Source organism: Glycine soja, chromosome 10 (assembly GCF_004193775.1).
Source record: "Glycine soja cultivar W05 chromosome 10, ASM419377v2, whole genome shotgun sequence".
NCBI classification, from domain to species: Eukaryota; Viridiplantae; Streptophyta; class Magnoliopsida; order Fabales; family Fabaceae; genus Glycine; species Glycine soja.
The window spans coordinates 17,988,238-18,012,201 of NC_041011.1; the positions used below are offsets into that span (position 1 = coordinate 17,988,238).

Genomic DNA, 23,964 nt, shown 5'->3' on the forward strand with positions numbered 1-23,964 from the left:
TAAATTATACAGCATAACTGAAAATAACATTATTTCACAACCAACAATTTCATTTATTCATCCAGTACGCCTGTCTTGTAAAATTTTGCTTGTCATTCCAGTTAATGTCATGCTGTATATGAATATATAATTGGATTTTAAGTTTTTTTGTCTTAATCACATGTATCTTCCACTTGAGACAATCTTTAATTTCCAACTCAGATTACCATTATTGATAGTAAAACTCTCCCTTCAAGTATTTAAGACAACTATGTACTAGGATTCGAACAAAGTAATTGGATTTTAAGTTGAAGCAATATGTTTGACAATGTTTGCATTGTTGGATAAAATATTGAATTTTACTACTAACAAAACATAAATGATACATCACTTCAAAATTAGTTTTAACCAAGATTGATTTCAAAAAAACCATTATATCCAAATCATTTTAAAACTTTTATTAATAAACATACAAACACGAGCAAGAATTTAATAACACTTTTCATATATTAAAGAAATTGGAATATTAGTGATAATAACAGAGAGTAACAAGATGTTACTCCTACAGGACCTGATGCTTTTGGTCTTTCTGCATTATTTTTAGTAGTGGAAAGTGGAAAGTATATGATCTTAAGGTATATCTGCCCTAAAGATCTCATAAGAATCCTTGTTAAGAAGGATCAAAGAACTGAAAGTGCTAATATCCTGCCAAGTTTAGTTGATTGCAGAGTTTTAAGAGTTGTTGTAATACTTTATTTTATATTGCTTTATCTTAATTTTAGGCACATGTAATTTTTGGTTTTAGATTTAAGATAACTATCTTAATCTTTCAAAAAAATTCCGATGACCCTAGTTATTGAACTTGTTTTGCTGTCTTTTTTGTTCTTTTTTATTTCTTACTTATCATGCAGCTGGTATATTACCTAGTTTCCTTGGTTCTTTTATTAGTCTTCTCAAGAGGAGGCTATAAAACAGAAGGATGTCCTGGCTACAGAAGTTTCCTCTCTTAGAGGAGAGTTGCAACAAGAAAGAGATGAGCGAGACCAGCAATTATCTCAAGTACAAACTTTAAGTTCTGAATTAGAGAAAAAGAATCTAGGAAACACTCCTACACTGAATTGGACAGCTTGACCTTAAAAGCTAATGATCTGGAGGTTGGTTTGTATACCCTATTTATTTTAATTAAATATCACACCATTCTGTTATTGTGGAGTCACGAGAGGATGAGCTTCCTTCCTCCAGGAAAAATGTTATTTGAAAGATAATCTTATAAAGGCATTGGAAGAGCAACTAGCAAGTGCAGAGAAGAAACTGCAGGTAATCAAGAATTTTTTTAAAAGTTGTATACTACTAGGTATAGAACCATTTGATATATTTGTCAGATAAAGAATGTGAAATTTTACCTAATTGCTTAATTCTTTAGTTGGTCCTTGACATATATACATTATGATGATTATTTATCTTATTCATAGATTTTGTTCCTTGTTAGGTGTCTAATATATCTGCATACGAGACAAGGACAGAGTACAAAGGACAACAAAAATTTGTGAATGAGTAACAAAGACGCTTAGGAGTAGATGCAGAATATAAACTTATAGAAAAGGAGAGGCTGAGGAAAAAATTACATAATACCATTTTGGTAATTCCCTGAACCAAAACGTTGATAATAATAATAAAATAATAATTGACACCTTAATAATCTTCATATTAACAGGAGTTAAAAGGGAGCATTCGTGTATTCTGTCGAGTGAGGCCTTTATTAGCTGATGAAAGTTGTAGCACAGAAGGCAAGATTTTCAGTTATCCAACATCAATGGAAACTTCTGGACGAGCCATTGACCTAGCCCAAAATGGTATATCTGTTGTGATCATGTATTTTAAACAATTCTTATTTCATTTTCCTTGAATTAGATTGTGCTGTAAAAATATCAACTCATGTTGCTCTTGTTTTGTTCTTAGGCCAAAAAATTCTTTTACATTTGATAAAGTTTTTACACTAGAGGCATCACAAGAAGAAGTTTTTGTAGAAATTTCACAGCTTGTACAAAGTGCTCTTGATGGTTACAAGGTAATTTCAAAGTTCTTCTGTCATCTCTAAAGCACTATTCATTTAAAATCGTATGTACATATGGATCAACCATTTAATGCACTATTACTAGTCAACTTTGGAAAAGCAGAATTCTAAAACCCTTTATTTTCTATACTCACTTTCATGTTGTATTGTATTTTTGCCCTTCTTTGCCCTTTGATTCTTTGGTTCAGACATATCAGTGTTATGAGACACATGTCTATCTGTTAGATTTGGTGTTGGATGTTGCCTTTCTAGCATGAATGTTTGTAAATCAATATATATACTATATACATTGATGTCTAATAATATGGAGATGTTTTTTCTTTTCCAGGTTTGCATCTTTGCCTATGGTCAGACAGGGTCAGGGAAAACCTATACAATGATGGGAAGGCCTGGACATCTAGAGGAGAAGGGCTTGATACCTCGTTCATTAGAGCAAATATTTCAAACAATGCAGTCTCAACAACCTCAAGGCTGGAAATATGAAATGTAGGTAACAGAGTATTTTTCTTCTTAATTTTTCACCATTGCAATGTGTATAAAATTTTAAATATGACACAAAATTGCCGATAAGGTTTTCCTTGCAAAATTTACAGGTGTCAATGTTGGAAATATACAATGAAACGATCCGTGATCTGATATCTACAAGCAAATAGCTTAAGAGGTTGCATTTCTTTTAAATCAAACATGACGCAAATGGAAATACACAAGTTTCTGATCTCACAGTAGTGGATGTTCATAGTGCTAAAGAGGTTGCATTTCTTTCAAATCAACCTGCAAATAGCAGGTAACTAATTTCTAGTGTTTATTCTATTGTCTTGTAAGGTGTAACAAACTAATTTCTAGTGTTTATTCTATTATCTTGTAAGGTGTAACAAACTATTGCATCTTTTAGCTATATAGTGCAAAGAAACGGAAAAGGAAAAAATGATCAAATCACACTGAAACGGAAAATAACTGAGATCGTGGCAAAGAAAACCCAAAAATTTCAAACTCGAAATCCAAAATCACAAAAACGCTAGCCATGCAAACGAAATCCAGCAAGCAAAACAACTAACTGTCAAGTAATTATTCAAAAATCGATGATTTTGTTTTTGAAAACTAAAATATCAAGAGACAAACATTAAATGAGATAGGGGACCCAATAAATAAGCTATTTAGAAAAAGTAAAAGTCAAACACATACTTAAGAAAGTTAGATTTGAAGAAATGTATTAGTATAATAAAATCTATGATATGAGCCAATTTTTTTTTAATTAAAAATGTAAATATGTATATTTTAAAAACATTATGAAAAACAAAAGTCAAATGTATAAATAAGAATGTTAGATTTGAAAAAATTATTATTAGTATAACAAAATGTATGGTATGACACAATTTTTTTATTTACTTAAATTTAAAGAAATTTAGCTTTAAATCATTTTGAAAAAGAAAAATTCAAACATATATAAAATAAATTACATTAAAAAATTGTGATTATAACATTTAATTATGTTAGTATAATACATTGAATAACATTGGAGCTAATTTAATCCATCTTTTTCTTCTTTTTCTACATTATACTTGATAATTTCTTTTAATTCTTATAGGTACGTAGTGAATTTATTGTGATAGATTTTAAAAATTAATCAAATGTTACGGTGGTAACACTACAAGAAAAGGGGCTTATACCGACAATCATAACAAATTGGCTTAAAAATCTTAATTGGACATATATTTTTGAAGTTTTAAGCTGTTTTTAAACTTTTAAATATTTTTCTCTTGCTCTTGTGACCATTGGCCATCGCAAGTAGAAAACAATAAATCGAGACCGATGGTAATGCCACCATGAGCACCGCCATGGACAAGGAATGAAATAGGTTGATATCCTCTACGTAAATTGGTGACAGAAGCATTAACAAGGTACAAAAAAATTCCATCAACTTTCTCCTCTAAACCTTATCCTGATTTTTTTATTTCTCTTCACTTGCTAAAGAATGCAAACACAAGTTATTGTGTTGATTTGATAAAAAAAATATTGAATTAGGAACTAATCTTTTTCTATCAACTTAATTAGTAGAAACATTTAAATTGCTTAAACTAAGAGCAACATGACAAATTTTTTTTGTTTTGAGCTTTTATTGTTGATAGCTAACAATATTTATTTATGGTTGCAATGTATTTTCATGCTAGATCATTAAATATGTTTCAGAATACAGAATAATTTATTCTTCTTAAGAATTGTGATTTTTAAATCACAATTGGATCTAGATTGGTCTCGATTTAGGCACAAATTACGATATTTTTCAGATCAACAAAAATGTTGTTGTTTGAACATTTTTTCTCTGTACATAATATTAATTTATGTATATCTAATTTTTAATATTTCTATTCTTTATTGTTATTGTATTTTTCTAATTATCATGTGATGTCTTGGATTTCATTTGTTAGGTTTTTTTATCATTCTAATCACATTGATAATGATGTTGATTCAACTATGTTATTTTTTTCTGACCTTTCTCTTAAACAATAGTCAAGATGTACATGTGATTGATAACACCAATTCAATATATACCCTATATTGTATATAAGATTATATTTATGAGACAATATTTGCCTTCATGAAATACTTGATGTTAAATATAAAGTATCCAAAACTACAAATAAAAATAAAAATTCTAACAAAATCGTTGATGTTTTTCTCTCAATCCCTCTTCATCTCCAAAACCACCTTCTCTTTCAACCCTTCTTCATCCCTAACTTCTCATTTTTCCTTGTCAAGATCATTAAAATACCCTTTGCACACTTTTCCATTAAAGCCCTTTGTTTGTTTTATTGTTTGATCCAAAAAACAAAACACTACCTTCTCTAGTCTTGGGGCTATTGTCCATCGCAAGTTAAAAACAATAAATCATGACTAATGATAATGCCACCTCTAGCACCACCATGGACAAGGTATGAAAAAGGTTGACATCCTCTACTTGAATTGATGATAGGGGTGTTAGCAAGATACAAAAACTATTTCATCATCTTTCTTTTCTAAACCATAACTTGATTTTTTTTATTTCTCTTCTTTTTGCAAAGGAACACAAGCATGAGTTACTGTGTTGATTTGATAAAATAAATATTGAATTGGGAACTAATCTTCTACTATCAGCTTACCAAAATCATTGAAATTTCTTAAATTAAGAGAAAGTTAACGGATTCTTTTGTTTTTAGCTTTTATTGTTGATAGCTAACATTTTTTATCGATGATACCATTGTATTTTTGGCTAGATCATTGACAATATTTCACCATGCAGAATAATTTCTTCTTTTACAGCATTGTGATTTTTCAATCACATTTGGATTTAGATAGCTTCTGATTTAGACACAAATTATGATATTTTCTTGATCAACTAAAAGGTTGTTGTTTGTACATCTTTTTATCTGTATATGATATTAATTTATGTATATCTAATTTTTAATATTTCTACTCTTTATTGTTATTGTATTTTTTTAATTATCATGTCACTACTACAAAATCAGCTTTCTACGTCAGGACTTCTACGACGGTTGCAAAGAACCGTCGTAGAAGGTGAACCGGTGGCATGTTTGTAATTAAGCGCATGAGAACGACGACGTTTGCCGTTACCCGTCGTAGACATCCAACTGTAGTGGCATTTCGTAATTAGGTGGGTAAGTTACAAAGACGGTTTTTGGGGAATAACCGTCTTTGTATCGTTAATGGTAGCATGTGGCAACCACCTGAGTGGGCCCACCAGAATACAAAGACGGTGGTCTGGTGAGACTGTCTTTGTTTTTAAAGTACTTTCACATGCCAGCCACGTGATTTGAGGATTCAAAATCCAAAGACGGTCGTATCCAGATACCCGTCTTTGGATTGTTGGTGGTTTCACGTGTAGGCCACGTGATTGGAGGCGTTCAAGTACCAAGACGGTCCTCTCGAACACCCGTCTTTGTATCGTTAATGGTTTCACGTGGAGGCCACGTGATTGGAGCCATTAAAGTACAAAGACGGTCTTTGGCCAAAACCCGTCTTTGTATGGTTACAGTATAAACACGTAATCATCTTCGTCATTTAGTTACGAAGACGGTCTTGCCCTAGACCCGTCTTCGTATTTAATGCGTCAACATACAAAGACGGGTTTGTTAGAAGAGCCGTCGTTGTATGTTTTGTACAGACACGTGGCGGGCGTCATTCAAAGACGGTCTTTGCTAGGACCCGTCGTTGTATCCCAAATTGTATCACGTTTACGGCACGTGCTTGTTACTTTCTCTTACTTTGGTGCGCCGTATCACTTCTTTGCTCCATTTTTCGACTACTTACCCTTACTTTGGCGCCCTAGCTACACAGACCTTCTTCTCTGACAAAGAGCTTCGTCTCCGACAAACAGCATCTCGTGTCCGTTGCCTCTTGTTCCGTTTGCAGCCGCCGCCGACAAAGGTAAGCCTGCATTTAGGTCTTCTTTGGCTATCCCTTCATTTGCATGTGTTATATTCCTTCATTCATTTGACGATTCTGCTTCCTTGTCGTCTCAGGCCCTTTGTTGTTGTTGGTTGTCTTCATCGTGGTGTACATCGTAGTGTTTAAGGAAGATAAGGTGGTTCCATAAGGTAAGATACATTGTGTGTTTTGTGACAGAAACTATGATTTTTGTTTAGGTTCTTATGTAATCTGCAGCTATGGCTTGTAATTTTATTTTTTTGCGTTTCAGTGGGGTTTAAAATCCAAAGACGAGCTTCGGGAACGGCCTGCTGCAATCCTTCATCAGTGGTGTCATCCTGTGCCACATTATCAGTTTCGTTGAGCATCGTTTGGTCTATTGTGCAAGTTAGTACACTGAACTTCATGAAACCCCCTATGTTTAATTTGAGCTTTAGATTTGCTCTCCATCCTTAGTTGTGTCTATAATTGAATAAACTCAAGAATAAATTATATATACGGTTGTTGTTAGCAGTATATTTTGTTCTATCTTTTGGTTCCTTACCAATCAACCCTTTAGGATATGTGGAATCAAAAAGGCTGAAACAAAGAATTTATTTATTTTGATCCCTCCTCTGTTTTGATAATTAATTTTTGTTTTTAAATAATGTTCTTAATTATGTTATCTATACCACTTTCATCTTCACCTTTTTTGTTCCAAATGTTATCTATGCCACTTTTTATGTAATAAAATTGATTGGCTCTGGGAGGTAGAGTGAATGTGAAGTCAAGAAAAAAAAAATAAGAACTACAATATAATATTAAATAATTTAAATCAAATGGTTTTAAGATTTAAAATGCACTACATATTATAAAGAATTCTTAGAAGTGTCTTCTCTTTTTGTCTCCTGTTTGATTAGGACCACGACTAATAGGGAAAATGCTCGAGCAAGTTAGAACTTGAAAGCATTTGAAAATTGTTGTTCAATGTAATAGAGGCTATGTTGGTTATTAATAAAAAGACAAAAAGTTGATAATTCTAACTCTTTTAATTGAAGCTATGCCAATTATGCTTGGTGTTAGTTAGTGTGTCTTTGTGCAAGGGATGATGACTCTGCCTTGTGATCTTTAAAAAACAAGGAAGCTCTAACACATGTAATCATCAAGATCTTGTCTTTAATGAATGAAATCTCAGTAATGCCCCTTGTCCCTTGCCCCCTCTTTCTATAATTCCCAAGGGAAAGGGTTTATTGAAGTCAACATCATCTCGAAAGATCTCTAATTTGTCATCTTACCGCCTACAGAAGGGTTTATTCACTTTTTTGTTCCAAATGTTATCTATGCCACTTTCTCCATTTATTTATTATTTTAAAATATCAAGAAGGTATTGCTTTTTTCCAATAATATCTTAAAAACAAATGTACTAGTAGAAGTATAACTTTAACTATACAATATAATTAATTATTTATAAAATAAGAAAACTTTAATCACATTAAATTATTTTATTATAGTTAGAATTAATATAGTTAGGTTGATGAATATAGGGGTTTATCATTACCCACCAAAACTTATCAGAATAATGCGCCATTTGAAAACAGGAGTAGCGAACAGTGAAATGGATCAAGTTTCTTCTTTTTTATGTATTATGAATTTTATGATACTGTTTTAATAACTTCAAATCTGTGTGTGGTGTTAAAATAACTATGTAACCTCGTGACTCAGATTAAAAAAAGAAGTCTTCGGGATTTTGGATTTTATATATTCAGATACTCTACAAGTTATGGGGTCCAACTCACTCGGGTGTCTTGTAGCACCAAATTAGATTCCTTTCGGTTCTATTTACCAATTATGTGTAAAGAAATTTTTGTTCTTTTTTTTTCCTGAGACTTGAGAGAGAGAGAGAGAGTAGGCACAGCAGTACCATATAACTGACTTTTATTATCTTTCCTTCAGTTAGGTTCACTTCACTTCATCTTTATCAACTGCAGAAAGCAGGAGAATTATCTTTTCTTTCTGCAGCCACTTTCTCTCTACAAAAACAATCCAATTCCTCCTTCATTTTCTCAGTACCCTCATTTAATCATTTTTCGTGCTCTCACATACAGCCTGTTTGCCTGCCACACTCTAACACATTCTACCTACCCCAAAAGTTCTGCGACTAATTCTCCAACCCCCCAAAGCACCAAACTGATCAAAAGATTTGGTGAACAAAACAAACAAGTTGTACTTGGTAACCATATCCTTCCTTCTTCTACTTCTTCAATCTGTTACATCTCAATTTGTTACACCTCTTAACTCTGATGGGATTCACCTGCTTAAATTCAAATACTCCATCCTCAGCGACCCATTATCAGTCTTAAAGAACTGGAACTACGACGATGTAACACCATGTTCATGGCATGGTGTTGCATGCATGCAGTGAAATTGGAGCCCCTGGTACCCCTGACTTTTTCAGAGTAACTAGCTTGGCCCTTCCCAATAGCCAGCTTTTGGGTTCCATTTCTGAAGACTTAGGCTTGATCCAATACCTTCGCCACATCGATCTTTCCAACAACTTCCTCAATGGCTCTCTACCCAACATTATCTTCAACTCTTCTGAACTTCAAGTACTTTCCCTCTCAAACAATGTTATCTCCGGTGAACTACCTCAGCTAATTGGTAAAATGACAAACCTTAAACTTGTCAACCTCTCCGACAATGCCTTTGTCGGTTTGATCCCAGAAAAGCTCTCTACTTTACCAAACTTAACCATTGTTTCTTTGAAGAGTAACTACTTTTCTGGTAGTGTCCCTAACGGGTTCAACTACGTGGACATTCTGGATCTGTCCTCCAATTTGCTCAATGGTTCTTTGCCAAATGAATTTGGCGGCGAAAGCTTGCGCTACTTGAACCTCTCTTACAACAAAATTTCTGGAACAATACCGCTAGCATTCGTGAAACAGATTCCTGTAAACACAACAGTGGACCTCTCGTTCAACAATCTGACAGGGCCAATACCAGGATCTGAAGCTTTGCTCAACCAGAAGACAGAGTTTCTATCAGGGAATGCTGATCTCTGTGGTAAGCCTTTGAAGATTCTTTGCACTGTTCCCTCTACTATGTCCTCTGCTCCACCCAATGTTACCACATCTTCACCAGCCATTGCAGCCATACCAAAAACAATTGACTCAACCCCTTCAACAAAGTCAACAGGAAGCACCACCAGTTCTCAGAATGTGTCACAAAGTGTCCTAAAACCTGCCACCATAGCAGCGATTGTGGTAGGAGACTTAGCTGGCATGGCCATTCTGGCCCTCATCGTTCTCTTCATGTGTTAACGTTCTAGTAGGACATTTTCTGTATTTGATGACCATAAACTGATAAATAAATGTTATTTTATATGAACAATCTATAGCCCTTATTTTTTTTTTTGTTTAGATTGAATCTTTCTTGGTAACTAATATGAATTTTGTTATTCTTATGTTATGAGCAGTAATTTGGGCTAATTGGAAATTTAATTTCAATTACTGCTTTGTTTTAATTCATACACTAGTAGCATATTGGTATAATTGCTTGTAATTAATTATATTGAGAAAGTACTGATATTTTTATACTGTGTCTATGCTGGACAAGAAGCATATATATATATATATATATATATATATATATATATATATATATATATATATATATATATATATATATTACTGAAAAGGTTAATAATTAAACTCTTTAAGTCGGTTGTACTTGTATTGGTTAGCCAAATTCAAATTGAATAGTCCAATATTTACAAATAAATAAAAATATAGCTAAAAACAACTTTGCAAAAGCAATACTTCTATATTTTTTCAATCAGCATGTGATTTATGATGTGTTTCACTTGGAAGCCGAATAGGTGACTGGGTTTATATAATTTGTTGGTTTGCTATTGGGAAGTTTAACCAATTACAATGAGCTAACATGAAGTCAAACTGACTCTAATTTGTTCCTTATGTAATAAAGCAAATGCTTTGGATATGTCAAGCTAGCATTCCTTCCTGAAGCTTTCTAGTTTTGTTTATTTGTTATTTCTAAAAATTTGTGGTGTAATTGATTTGTTTTATTAGGCTGTCCCCTCTTTGATATGGTTTAAGTATTGTTGTTTTTTGAATTTTAGTCCTCTTTTGGATAGATCTCTGGTAAAATTTGATTGCATTTTGGGGAGAAAGGGGAAAGCCTGGAAGAGACAAGACTTGAGGAGTACTTTCTTGGAGGGGGAGGGATACAAATATTATGCTCAAGATAGTCCTCTAATAGAGACCAATCAAATAACAATACTTCCGAGTTCTTGACTTCTTTTACTGCACTATTCTTTGTCTTGTTCTGAGTTTGCCCTCTACATCTAGATTTGGAGGTTCCGGTCTTCATCTTTTACATCTCGCCTTTACTGTCTTGATCAAGTTTGATTAGGAGGCTTAGCCATTGTCTTTTGTGCTAGGGTCTATTCTGAAGGTTCTGGTTTGTTCTGGTTGTTTCTTATATTTTCCCTTTGTTACAGATATTAGTTGAATTGGCTATTAGATGATTGGTTATAGTTAGTTGAAGTTGTTAGTTGATAGGTGTTGATTCTCTTCTTTTATGCAAGGGACATTATGCCTAATTGTATTGTTTTCCTCATTTTTTCAATCAACTATTAAACATAATTTCACATATAAAATCTGGAATTCAATCATATTCTATATTAAACTATTAAATTTTATGAAGGCCAGCACTTGGGTTTCCAGCAACTTTGGGAGATTAAAATCCCTCCTAGAGCCTTATCTTTTGCTTGGAGATTGTTATGGGATAGACTCCCTACTAAGGACAATTTAATTAAGAGACAAATTCTTGTTGACAATGACCTTTGTCCCTTCTGCCATAGCCAACCCGAATCCGCCTCTCATTTGTTCTTCTCTTGTGCTAAGGTTCTGCCTCTATGGTGGGATTTCTTTTCATGGGTGAAGGAAGACAGGGTCATCCATTGCAGGCCCATTGATAACTTCCTCCAGCATCAGCCTTTAGCAGGATCAAAGGGGTCTAATAGAAGATGGAAGATGTGGTGGATAGCAGTTACAATTACTATCTGGAAGTCCAGCAATGAGTTGATTTTTCATAACAAACCATTCGATATCTCTAAGCTGGCTGACTCAACTCTTTTCCTTTTGTGGACCTGGTTGAGGGGATGGGAAAGGGACTTTATGGTTCCTTTCCAGTGTTGGTCTTCAGCAATGCCTCTAGTCTTTAAGTAATGTTTCCATTGTAGGGCAGGGTGGGGGCTTGTTGTCTATTGTTTGTTTTTGTTCCTGCTAGTACAAGATTCCTTCTATGTATATCTTGAAGTACCTCTGGTACTTTTTATTAATATAAATTATCTTTGCATTTCAAAAAAAAAAATATACTATTTAATACCTTTAACAACTAGAAAGAGTAAAAAAAGAAGAAAAATAAGAACAGAAATACCAAGATATTAATGGATGTATAAAATTATGAATGATTCATATATTACTAGGATGTTCTTATATGATAGTATTGATATACTGTTATACAATGTACAAGATTTATTTGTTTAATCATAATAAGTGCAAATTATTGTGACTGCTTTACTTAATGGATGTCTTACGATTGAATTTCATTGTGACACACAATATGTTATGCTTAATTTTGGACACCTTGTGGATTTTGCATTAATTTGTTGGATGTTTTGTGCAGTCTGGATGCTGTAAACCTGCAGAAGAATGCCAGTTTAGCTATGTGAATCCAACGACATGGACGAAGCCCACAAATGTGACTAATCAGAGCAATCCAATTGACTCTTGAATTTGATATTGAGTATTGAGGTGATTATTACATAACTCTCCTCATTAACCCGTGCTTAGGACAAGCTATATATAAGACCATATAGGTATATACAGTTCGCTAAATATCTAAACATAGCAAATATTACTACCTTTATAATAAGTTGCTTTTTGACAATATTTTAGCTTTTTTTTTTTCTTGTTATATATGCTCTGATCTAATATGAAGTGGAAATTGAACTCCTGGTTCCAGAAAATCCTGTATTTAATCATGATAATAGTATTTTCTATGAACAAGCTGTTTTGCTTTATTTTTTTCTGGGTTGATTCTGATATGAAAGCATTGACTTGAATTTTATTTCAAAGTATATTATGTGCTTTAGTATAGTTCATGTGATATTGAAAAATAATAAATTTGGTAGCTTTGTGTTTAATTTTCTTATAATCAGCAGTATGCAACTTGGATTAAAAAATTAAATTTCAATTTATTGTTGGTTGTAATTGATATGGTTAAGGACACTAGCATAACTCCTATCTTATAACTGTGAATTCAAGTATCCAAAGCTACCTTCCTCAAATAAAGTGCCTCAAATAAAACAACCCCAAATGAGTACACATCTGATTTCTTGGTCAATTGATGCCTCCTGAAATATTCAGGATCCAAGTATCCAAAGCTACCTTTCAAGGGTGTACTAACATGACCTTGATTGCGGATTTGATCTTTTGATAGCCACTTTGAACCCATTATCAATAACACCCTTGTAAACCTTTCCAAACCCTCCTACCCCTATCACATTTGACTCATCAAAATTCTTGGTCGCTTGTTTCATCTCTTGTAAGGACAAATAACAGCACAATCCTTGAGCCATGGCTGATATGTTGGCACTACCAACACTCTATAATCAGATGAATATAAGGTCTAATATCTCCAATCCATTACGAAATGTAAATATGGTAGATCCATTTCCTCTCTTTCTCCTTTTCGGCTTAAATTTCCCCCGTCCCTCTCTTCTTTTCATCTGATATGAAGTTGATGCTATGGACCTCATTCCCCTATTATATGTTCATTCTTCCCTACCATGTTCTTTTCCATTAAGTCCAAATATCTCCTTGGACATTCTTATTCTTAAACCTTTTCTCCATTTGTTAAATTTCGTTGTTTGTTTGTTCATTTGGCTTAGGAAAGCTGTGATTGCAAAGGACGAATTGCAGCTTCTTATCTCATATACAACATTTGTTGTTCTGCCTCCCATCATCATGCTTTGTATTAGACAACACTGAGCATGGACCGATCTTGGATTACAGCACCTCGCATAAGCGAAGCTTATCAACATGGGGTTGAAGAGTTTTTGTCATTTGCCGAAATACATTCAGCAACCACAGATGGCAACTTTTTCTGCCCTTGTGTTAAATGTGTCAATGGGAGGCGTCATTTGTTGGATGACATTAGATCGCATCTGATATGTGATGGCTTTAGCCCAACGTACACAAAGTGGATATGGCATGGTGAGTTGGTTGGTCATACAGCAACATGTCCACCTCATCCGGTTGAGCTACAAAGCGGAGATCTCATGGAAGACATGATACGTGATCTTGGGCAAGAAGGCTTTCAGGAATGTCATGCAGATATTTACGATGCTCTTCAAACAGATGCGCATACGCCATTGTATGTTGGATGCAAAAGCTTTACTAGGTTATCAGCTGTGCTAGCTTTGGTTAACCTAAAGGCTAGATTCGGATGGAGTGACAAAAGCTTCACAGAGTTGGTTTTGTTATTGAAAAATATGTTTCCTGAACATAACAACTTACCAAAGAGTCACTACGAGGCGAAAAAGATATTATGTCCCGTAGGCTTGGAGTACCAAAGAATCCATGCATGTCCGAATGATTGCCTTCTCTACAGAAATGAGTTTCTGGATATGCGATTCTGCCCCACTTGCGGACTTTCACGGTACAAGGCCAACATTGGGGAAGGTACTGAAGGTTCAGCCACCGCTAGTAGTCGTCCAACAAAGGTTTGTTGGTATTTGCCAATAATACCTAGGTTGAAGCGGTTGTTTGCGAGTGAACAGGATTCTAAATACTTAAGGTGGCATATAGATGAAAGAAGAATGGATGGTATGATCAGACACCCCACTGATTGTACACAATGGAAGACATTTGACTCCTTGTATCCATCTTTTGCACAAGAGCCTAGAAACCTAAGGCTTGCGCTTGCCTCAGATGGAATGAATCCCTTTGGTAACTTGACCACCAATCATAGTTCGTGGCCGGTATTATTAATGATTTACAACTTTCCTCCATGGTTGTCCATGAAGCGCAAATATATGTTGCTCTCTGTGATGATAGCAGGTCCAAAACAACCCGGAAATGATATTGACGTGTACTTGGCTCCTTTGATAGAAGACTTGACCAAACTGTGGGTTGATGGGGTTGAAGTGTATGATGCAAATGCTAAACAGTCATTCAACTTGCGTGCAATGCTCTTCTGTACGATTAACGATTTTCCCGCTTATGGTAATTTGAGCGGATACAGTGTCAAAGGACACCATGCATGTCCTATTTGTGAAAAAAATACTTGTTACATCCAACTAACCCATGGGAAGAAGATAGTGTATACAAGGCACAGAAGATTTTTAAGCCGAAATCACCCATATCGGCGTTTGAAGAAGGCGTTTAATGGAGATAATGAGGTTGAAATAGCGCCTGAACCATTATCTGCTCATGATGTTTACCAAAGGGTCAGAGACATAGAAACTACCTTTGGTAAGACACAAAAAAAGGACATGTCTGCGAAGAACATTTGGAAAAAAAGGTCAATATTCTTCGATCTCCCATATTGGTGCAATCTGGATGTTCGGCATTGTTTGGACGTTATGCATGTGGAGAAAAATGTGTGTGATAGTTTGATTGACACCCTCCTTAACATTAAGGGGAAGACAAAGGATAGTGTAAAATCTCGACAGGATTTGGTTGAGTTGGGTATACAGGAGCAACTACATCCAGTTTTACGAGGTGCTAGGACATATTTGCCCCCAGCATGTTACACAATGTCCACAGCTGAGAAAAAAAGTTTTTGTCATTGTCTAGCAAATGTCAAAGTTCCTCAAGGATACTCTTCAAATATGAAGAGGCTTATGCCAATTAAGGAATTGAAATTGATTGGCCTGAAATCCCATGATTGCCACGTACTAATGCAACAACTTTTACCAGTGGCCATTCGTGGAATCTTGCCTGAAAAAGTTCGTAATACCATCACTCGCTTGTGTTTTTTCTTTAATGCTATATGCAGCAAGGTTATTGACCCATCGCAGTTGGATATTTTGGAGAATGAAGCTGCCATTATTTTCTGTGAATTGGAGATGTATTTCCCCCCCCCCCCCTCATTCTTTGACATAATGATCCATTTAATTGTTCATCTGGTTCACGAGGTTAGGTTGTGTGGCCCGGTTTATTTACGATGGATGTATCCGGTTGAAAGGTTCATAAAGGTGCTGAAAGGATACACAAAGAACCAATATCGTCCAGAAGCAAGCATAGTTGAAAGATATGTTGCTGAAGAAGCAATAGAGTTTTCATCAAATTATATAACTAACGCACAACCAGTCGGTGTTCCTCAAAATCGGCATCAACCCTCGAGTCAAGGTAGGGGAACTCGAGGATTTGATGTTGTCACCATGAATTTGCAAAGGCTGTCCCAAGCGCATCTATATGTGTTAAACAACACAGCAGAGGTGATGTCGTACTTACATTCTCACAAAAACCAATTGTCAGCTAAAAACCCAAGAATGAACAAGATGAGGTTGTTGCAGGAACATAATAGAACTTTTGTCAACTGGTTCAGGCAGTGCATTTTTGCCGATGCCACAGCTTTCGAAACCCTCCGACTATTAGCCCTTGGCCCAAATCTGAATGTGCCCACCTGGCAGGGATATGATATCAATGGCTATGCTTTCTACACAAAGTCACAGGATGCAAGAAGTACCATGCAGAACAGCGGGGTTAGTGTTGAGGGTGAGGCAGCTCACTTTAGTAGTGTTTCTGATAACAATCCCATTAATGCGTCAATGCCGTACTACGGAGTCATTGAAGATATATGGGAGCTGGATTACGGTCAATTTAGAGTTCCTGTGTTTAGTTGTCGATGGGTTCATGCGAATACAGGGGTCCGCAAACACAAAATGGGCTTTACTTTAGTTGACCTAAAAAACGGTGGTTACAATGATGAGCCATTTATAATGGCAGTGCAGACCAGACAAGTTTTTTATGTTGAAGATCCGTCTGACCCTACTTGGTCCGTGGTTATACAAGGCAAAAAATTTGATATGACCGACTATAGTCATTATGCACCCTTTGATGTGACTGATATACCACATGTCAATGACCAAATACCTGTGATTGAGGCCACCGACGAAGATGATGTTGAACATGCAATGAGACATGACCATCATGAAGGGCTATGGGAAAATAACGACACCTAACTGCCTATCATTTATGTGGTAATGTTAACCTGCATAACTGCGTAATTTACTTAGAGTACAATAGTGTCAACAATGACACCAATCAGCTTTTGTCGCTCATTAACACAACTGACATTATTCCTCACCCACACCCCGCTTCCAAAATTAATCTATAATAACCACTCTCTTGCCTAAATATTCATACTTTCACCATTATTAAATACTCCATTTAAATTAGGTTCAACTAGGTTCAATAAGTAAAAATAGGTTACTAAATTGATTCCATCTTTTTATATCCCACCCTATAACTTCTTTTCATAATATTTAGTAAGTTCATTTACTTTTATTATGACTTTATTATTATTCTCATTTATGATAAATATATAAGTATTTAAAACTAAATAAAATGTATAATAAAAAACAAAAACTGATATTATCTTTAATTTTTATATGAATAAATAAGTATATTTTTTCTCTAAAAGTAGTAGTATTAATTAATAGTCTGATGTCTCTTGATAAATTAATACTCCTTTCACTCATTTCGTAGTATAAAATAAATACTAATTAACTAGCTAGCCGCGCCCATAAATTCATAGTTGTAATGTCAACATTATGTTTGTTTTTAAAATGTGGTTTTGCTTAGTGTGTGTTGTAGTCTGAAATTTCACAGATGACATTTCATGTTCCTAATTGATGGGTTTTTCTGGAACAGGACCATTACAGCAAGTGAGGGATCATCACCAGGAAACAGCTCTCATTGTAAGTTTGCATGCTTAACATACCTTAGTTGTGTTTGCATCTCCTTAGGAATACTATTTTCTTATGAATGATGACTATGCTTTTGTGTTTGCATTCTGTGAATTTAACAATTATTTGGTCTGTTGATAATTTGTTTGATTAGTTTAACTATTTTAGTTATTTGATTATGATATAAACATGCCTAGGAAATGAATTTGGTAAATGAAGTTATCTAGTTAGTAGGATGAATTTTCACTATACTAACTGGTAGTATAAATTATGTTTATAAATTACTATAAATTTTTACATGTCTATCACATATAAATAAAATGTCTGATGTGTAAGACTGAGACACATTTAACATGTCTTAGAACTAAAAAAATGATAAATGACCAAAGCCTAACAAATATTTAATTAGTCAAAATTTAATTTATTAAAAATGATAGTTTAAGAGTGAGACACATTTTACATGTCCTCTAATTAGTCAAAATTTAAGAAGTTGTGTTGTGTTGTGAGTGAGTTTGTTTAGTGAGGGGTGAGAAGGTTCTTATATAACTAGCTTTCTTCCAATACCTTGAGCTGTTCTAGAATTTGTAACCTCTCTTCCTCAAAGTTGGCCAATGATTCCTCTAAATATATATTGGCAGATCATAGCACATTCTACCAGTGCCCAAGGAGAATAGAGAACAGAACAAATCATGTGTATAATAAGTTCACAATTTTTTTTTTTGAAAGGCAAAATATATATTATATTAATCATAAAAACACAGCAGTACCAGAAGTACTATTGGTGATATACAAGATGCAGAGCATCTAAAACACCCACCATACAGAATTAGACAACAAGTACCCCCCACACATGCTAATAGAGACTAATTTAGCCAAAAAAATCTCCAAGATTAGATGACCAGTAGTTAAAGGAAGTGCAGAAGTTTTTATCCCTGGACTTCATCCAAGACCACATTTTGAGTTAAGAATTCAAAACCAAAGCTGATCTTGGTCAGAGGATAAAGCCCATAGCCATCTTCCCAACAAGGCTGCATTAAAACTAGTAATGTCCTTAATCCCAAGACCCCCCATCTCCTTGGGAAGGCAAATTTAAAACGATAACTTAAAAAAATGAAAATTGAGATGGGTTTTGTGTTACGGACCAGCGGTAGGATATTTATTAGTGTTAGGGAGCAGGAGCAGGGATCAACCTATTATTGGCCTTGGTGGTGTTGTCCCTCACCTGAGAAGTGCTTGACAACCAAATGCTCTTCCCAGTCATTGGTGAGACTCTTTCATTATGGCAGAATACTCCTCCTTTGTCATCTCCTCAGGCTTTCTCATCCAAATGGGCTTGTGCTTGTTCACCAAGGAGCATTCATGTGACACTTCCTTAATCTTCTTTTTCTTTTTTTCTTCCTTCTCCTTCTCTTCATCAACATCCTCCACCTAAGTAGATGAAAAAAATAGATATTGAAGTAAAATTGTAATTAAAAAAATACCAAAAAATAAAAAAGTAACATTTTAAATGACTTGTTTAGATGTTATTCCTTATGGTTCGAGTAATAATAACGATTTCTTTTTTGCATAAAACAAAGAGGGGAACGAGCAACAATTTGAAGGTTGTACATTCAGGAACTAAAGAATTCAAAATAGCTAGTAATAAGAGGGATTTGTTTTTAGGATTTTCTGAGCACCAAGAGCGGCTACGCAAGAAGTTTGCACTTGAGGAGGGAAGGATATTTGTAGCTAATGAACAACTTTGTTAACTATTTGTCCTTTAGACTTTCCTGTTTCTTTTTGTTAATATGTAAATAACAATAGTATAAGGCTATGGCGTAAAAACATGGTCTATATTTACTTCTAAAATTGTTAGGGGTAAAAAAGACCATGTCCATAAGCCATAGCCTTATACTATTTATATTTACATATTAGCAAAAGAATTAGTCAAATCTGAAGGACAAATAGTTAAGAAAGTTGTTCATTAGCTGCAAATATCCTTCCCTCCTCAAGTGCAAGCTTCTTGCGTAGCCACTCTTGGTGCTCAGAAAATCCCAAAAACAAATCCCTCTTATTACTAGCTATTTTGAATTCTTTAGTTCCTGAATGTACAACCTTCAAATTGTTGCTCGTTCCCCTCTTTGTTTTATGCAAAAAAAAATTGTTATTATTACTCGAACCATAAGGAATAACATCTAAACAAGTTATGCATAAAATGTTACTTTTTTATTTTTTGATATTTTTTTAATTACAATTTTACTTCAATATCTATTTTTTTCATCTACTTAGGTCGTTTTTTAATATAAATATGAATTTAAAGGTGATATACTTATAATATAAATTACTTGCTAATTTAAAGGTGATATACATATATATTATTGACATAAAACTTAAAGTGGATTCTTGAACTTCAATTTTTTGCTGATCAGCCTTTCAGGTTTGATCACAAAACCACATGGACCAAACAGTTCATTTAATTCAGAAATAATACACGTAGTCAACCACTAGTGTAGCAGGAAAATAATGGAATCTGATCCCCCACCGTTGCTTGTTTTTGACCATTTTCTTTCAAATCAAGCTCATTCACTACCATCTGTTGTTGACATCATCATCTTTTCTCTTACCTCATATTCATGAACCTTCATTCTATATACTTGAAGCTCCTTTTCTAGCTCCACCAAAAGTTTCTCCCTCTTCATCATGAGCTCATTCAAGAGTTGCAAAGCCTCCTGATCATACTCAGATTATTCTTCCATCATTCTTTGATACTGCAAGGCTTCCATCTGCATTGCTGCTTTCTCTTCTTGAAGCCTATTTATCATTGCCATTGTTTGATTGGCCGCTATAGCATATGCACTACTCTCTTCTTCAAGTTCTGCATATAGAGTACTTAAGGCTTTCCTTTCAGATTTCAATGTTGATTTTAAGTTATCAATTGTTACCTCACCACCTTCTATATCACTTATCACAGTTCCATCCAATGACTCTTCTGTTCCTGATTCTTTTTTTATTAATTACTTTTTCATTGACCTTGCAAAGCACAGGTCCAGTGTTGTAGCAATTTAAGCATGAATTCCTTCCCCTTTCTTTTCACATTCGGAGGCATTATCAAAGTGTGTAGGTGCTAGGTTCTATGCTTTTTGTTCCTTCCATTTTGAAGAGGAAAAATAATATAGAAAAAAATAAGGGTATTTAAGTCTGTTTAAATAAACTTTCCTATCCCTTTCTTTTCACATTTGGACGAATTATTAGTGTGTGAGCTCATGCTTTTTGTTCCTTCTTTCTGTTTTTCTAAGTGCTCCAAACAAAGAAAAGAATAAATAATTTGGTGTTTTTCATCCTTTCCATTTTTTTTCTAAACTAACTGTAAGAGGACTTTGGTAGGGGAAATTTTTTCATTTTCTAGAAATCAAAGGTTAGAAAACTTAATTTTTCATGTTAGGTATCAATTTTTAAAAAATAATTATTGGGAAAGGATATTTTTTAACAATATTTTATTAATTAGTTGTCCATGAAAACTATTCAATGGAAAAAAGGTAAAAATCTTATTTTCACAAGTAATTTTTCTTTTAATACAGTGAAAATATCTTCTTACTCTTTAATAAATTATTTAATGTATCTTTATTAAATTATTTAATGTAGTAAAAATATCATATAACTCTTTGGTTGGTTATTGGAATCTTAAATAAATTTCTTAGAAAATATAATTCTTAAAATTCATAATTTTCAAAAATCATGATTATTGGTTATCATAATTCTTAAAATATCATATAACTCTTTGGTGGGTTTGTTCATCAATCAATTATTCTTATCGAATAAGCTTGGTTATAGAGTTGCCATAACCTTAAAGTGTCAGCAGTCAAAACAAGCAACATTTTTATACTCTACATTGGGTTGTACAGGGAGAGGCATTCTTGTAAGCTTTTCTGTTTGTGTCTGTCTTTGCCAGCAAATGCTTTTCCTCATGGGATTGGGGCCATGCCATGTGTGTTTGTTTAAGTTTTGTGATCATACCAATTCTCACATCACTACCCATAGGCTTAGGCTAGTTGAATCTTTGTGGTAGGACCTTTAGAATTGCAAGCAATCAAATATATGGTATCATAATTGATGCAACAAATGAGTTGTTATAACAAGTCTACAACTTCTGCTTCCCTTTAGAATTGCAAGCAATCAAATATATGGTATCATCAACTTTAGTATTCGCCAGGTGAACGTGGGGACCATGTTAGTACCACTCGTGATTATCCACAGCATGAAGCTTTCACAAAATATTGACATCCAAAACAAAAAGAAACACATGACAGAAAAAAGTTCATTTAGCAGTTAATTTAGGACCAAGCCTGTCAGAGTACAAAGTTAAGATTCCCTATTACCTATAACAGATCAACAAGTACAGAAGCGAGAATCCCACTGGACAGTGCATTATTTCATTCACTACTGATATCAGTTTTCATTCTAAAATCTAAGTCACCTGAAAGTATTTCCCTTGATCCAAAGTTCAGAAGAAAGCCCTGCTTCCATAAAACACACGGGAGTTAGTGCTCCTTGGTGTCTGTATCTTCTGTTCAGAGCTAGAGTTTCCCGAACTAGTTGGTACACTTTCAAAGTCCATAGGAAGCTTCATTTTCGCCAATCACTCGGTGAATTGCTGCATGCTTTTCATGTACATGTCTACAAAATCCATAGAAATGTTCAATAAATTTTTCATTTATTGATTTCTTAATCTGTGCACTTAATATACTAGTTAGCAGAAGAAAAGATAAAAAGGAATGAAAGACAGAAAAGAAACAATTTTCGATATTCTTCACTTGCACACACATTATTTATGTTAACTAATTCTATTGGCAGAGCTCTCAACTAACTAAAAAAGGTGATTTTTCCTTAATTCATTCAGAATAATCGAATCATTCATTTTTAATAGGATTTTGATCGAAAACCAAACCAATTACCAATAGGTTCAGCAAAAGAACCTAGTGAAGTCAACATTCATGCTCATCTAAACAACTACTTTCCAGCTTTGCCAAATACTTTACAAGTCCTACGCAGAGGATTCAGGATGGCATTTATTGACAGAACATGACCAATATGAGATTATCTTATATATAATGATGTTGCGCTATTTATTAATTAAGCATTAGAAGATAGAAACATATTATTCCTATGACATGAAGGACCAAATGCCTTAGCCAAACCATATACTTCAAGACTGCTAGTCACTTCAATAGACAATAGCAATATATCAACATAATTAATATTCATGGAGTCTATGATGCCAATTTTAGATTTCAGTTTAAAAAAACTAATTGACACTAGATAAAGTAGCTCAATAGATATATAAGTTAAACTCAAAGAATTGAAATAATCTATGTGAGACTTTTTAACAACCAAGATATGATTGATACCAGAAAATACATGTCTTTCAAGTTTCACCATGATCCATATAATACTCAAGTTTAGAAAATAAAATATATGTTTCATATGCATAAATGTTATGCAACCACAGTTTTTCAATTTCAGGGTTAGGTTCATTCTTATATACCAAAAATTTGTAGATGATTAATAAAGAATTCATCTCATAGAGGCAACCACAATTTTCTCATTACATGATGAATAAAGAAATAATCTCATAGAGGAAATCACACTTTTTCGATTTCAGGGTCAGGGTCAATCTTGTATATTGAAAATTTGCAGATGATGAATATAGAATTTCAACTCAGAGGCAACCACACTTTACTGAATTGAGGAACATGGCCATTCTTGTATACTGAAATTTTGCAGATGATGTGTGTTTCTGTTTGAGAAACATGCTTTTCAATTTCAGAATAGGTTTCATTTTACTCTCCGAATGCAACAATGTGTGTGTTTCTGTTTATGTGTATCATATATAAGTGTTGCATAACCACTGAATGCATAGACAAACAATGCTAACAATTTGTGTGCAGTAATCGTTACTTGGTGACTACTTAAGACTGTATTTTGTTTCAGCAGGGTCATTCGAATGACGACACCTCCTCCATCTCCCACACAGTCCGAGATTCCTTCTGATGGGACGTCTAGGAAAACTAGACAAGCCACTCGGCTAAGAAGATTGACAGCAAGAACATTGGAGCAAGCAAGGGCAACAGTCAGTGTGAATCCAGCGACTGGTAGAGGATCCGGACCTCACAAGGATCAGTTTCACAGTTACCTTGGAGTTGTGGCACGAGACAAGATTCCAATTGTTCACGCTAGCTGGAATGATGTACCTGAAACACTGAAGAACATGATATGGGATGACATATTGGTAAGTCCCTCATGCTGGTCATTTAATATTTGTTACATACATTCATGTTTATGCTTTTTTGTTTGACACACATGTTTTGTAGGCAAAATTCGACATCCCCGAGGGTGATAATGCCAAAAAGAAGGTGATGTCAACTGTGGCAACGCGTTGGAGGCAATTTAAGTCGGCGTTGACAACTAAATATGTGTATGGTAACACTGACGGCCAAGCAAAAGATGATCCTTTGGTTAAATATGGCATTAATGA

General features: G+C 34.3%; 1 long non-coding RNA gene and 2 pseudogenes across 1 annotated transcript; all 3 read left to right on the plus strand.

The window, feature by feature from the left end:
• Window positions 1–822: 822 nt before the first annotated feature.
• LOC114371492 lies at window positions 823–6,839 on the plus strand (annotated as a pseudogene).
• A 1,806-nt stretch (window positions 6,840–8,645) lies between these two features.
• LOC114370398 lies at window positions 8,646–9,978 on the plus strand (annotated as a pseudogene).
• A 2,081-nt stretch (window positions 9,979–12,059) lies between these two features.
• On the plus strand, window positions 12,060–23,530 carry LOC114370399. Its single transcript, XR_003657825.1, has 3 exons — window positions 12,060–12,288; window positions 17,419–17,465; window positions 23,424–23,530. It is a non-coding gene; the product is annotated as an uncharacterized LOC114370399 (long non-coding RNA).
• The last annotated feature ends 434 nt before the right edge of the window (window positions 23,531–23,964 follow it).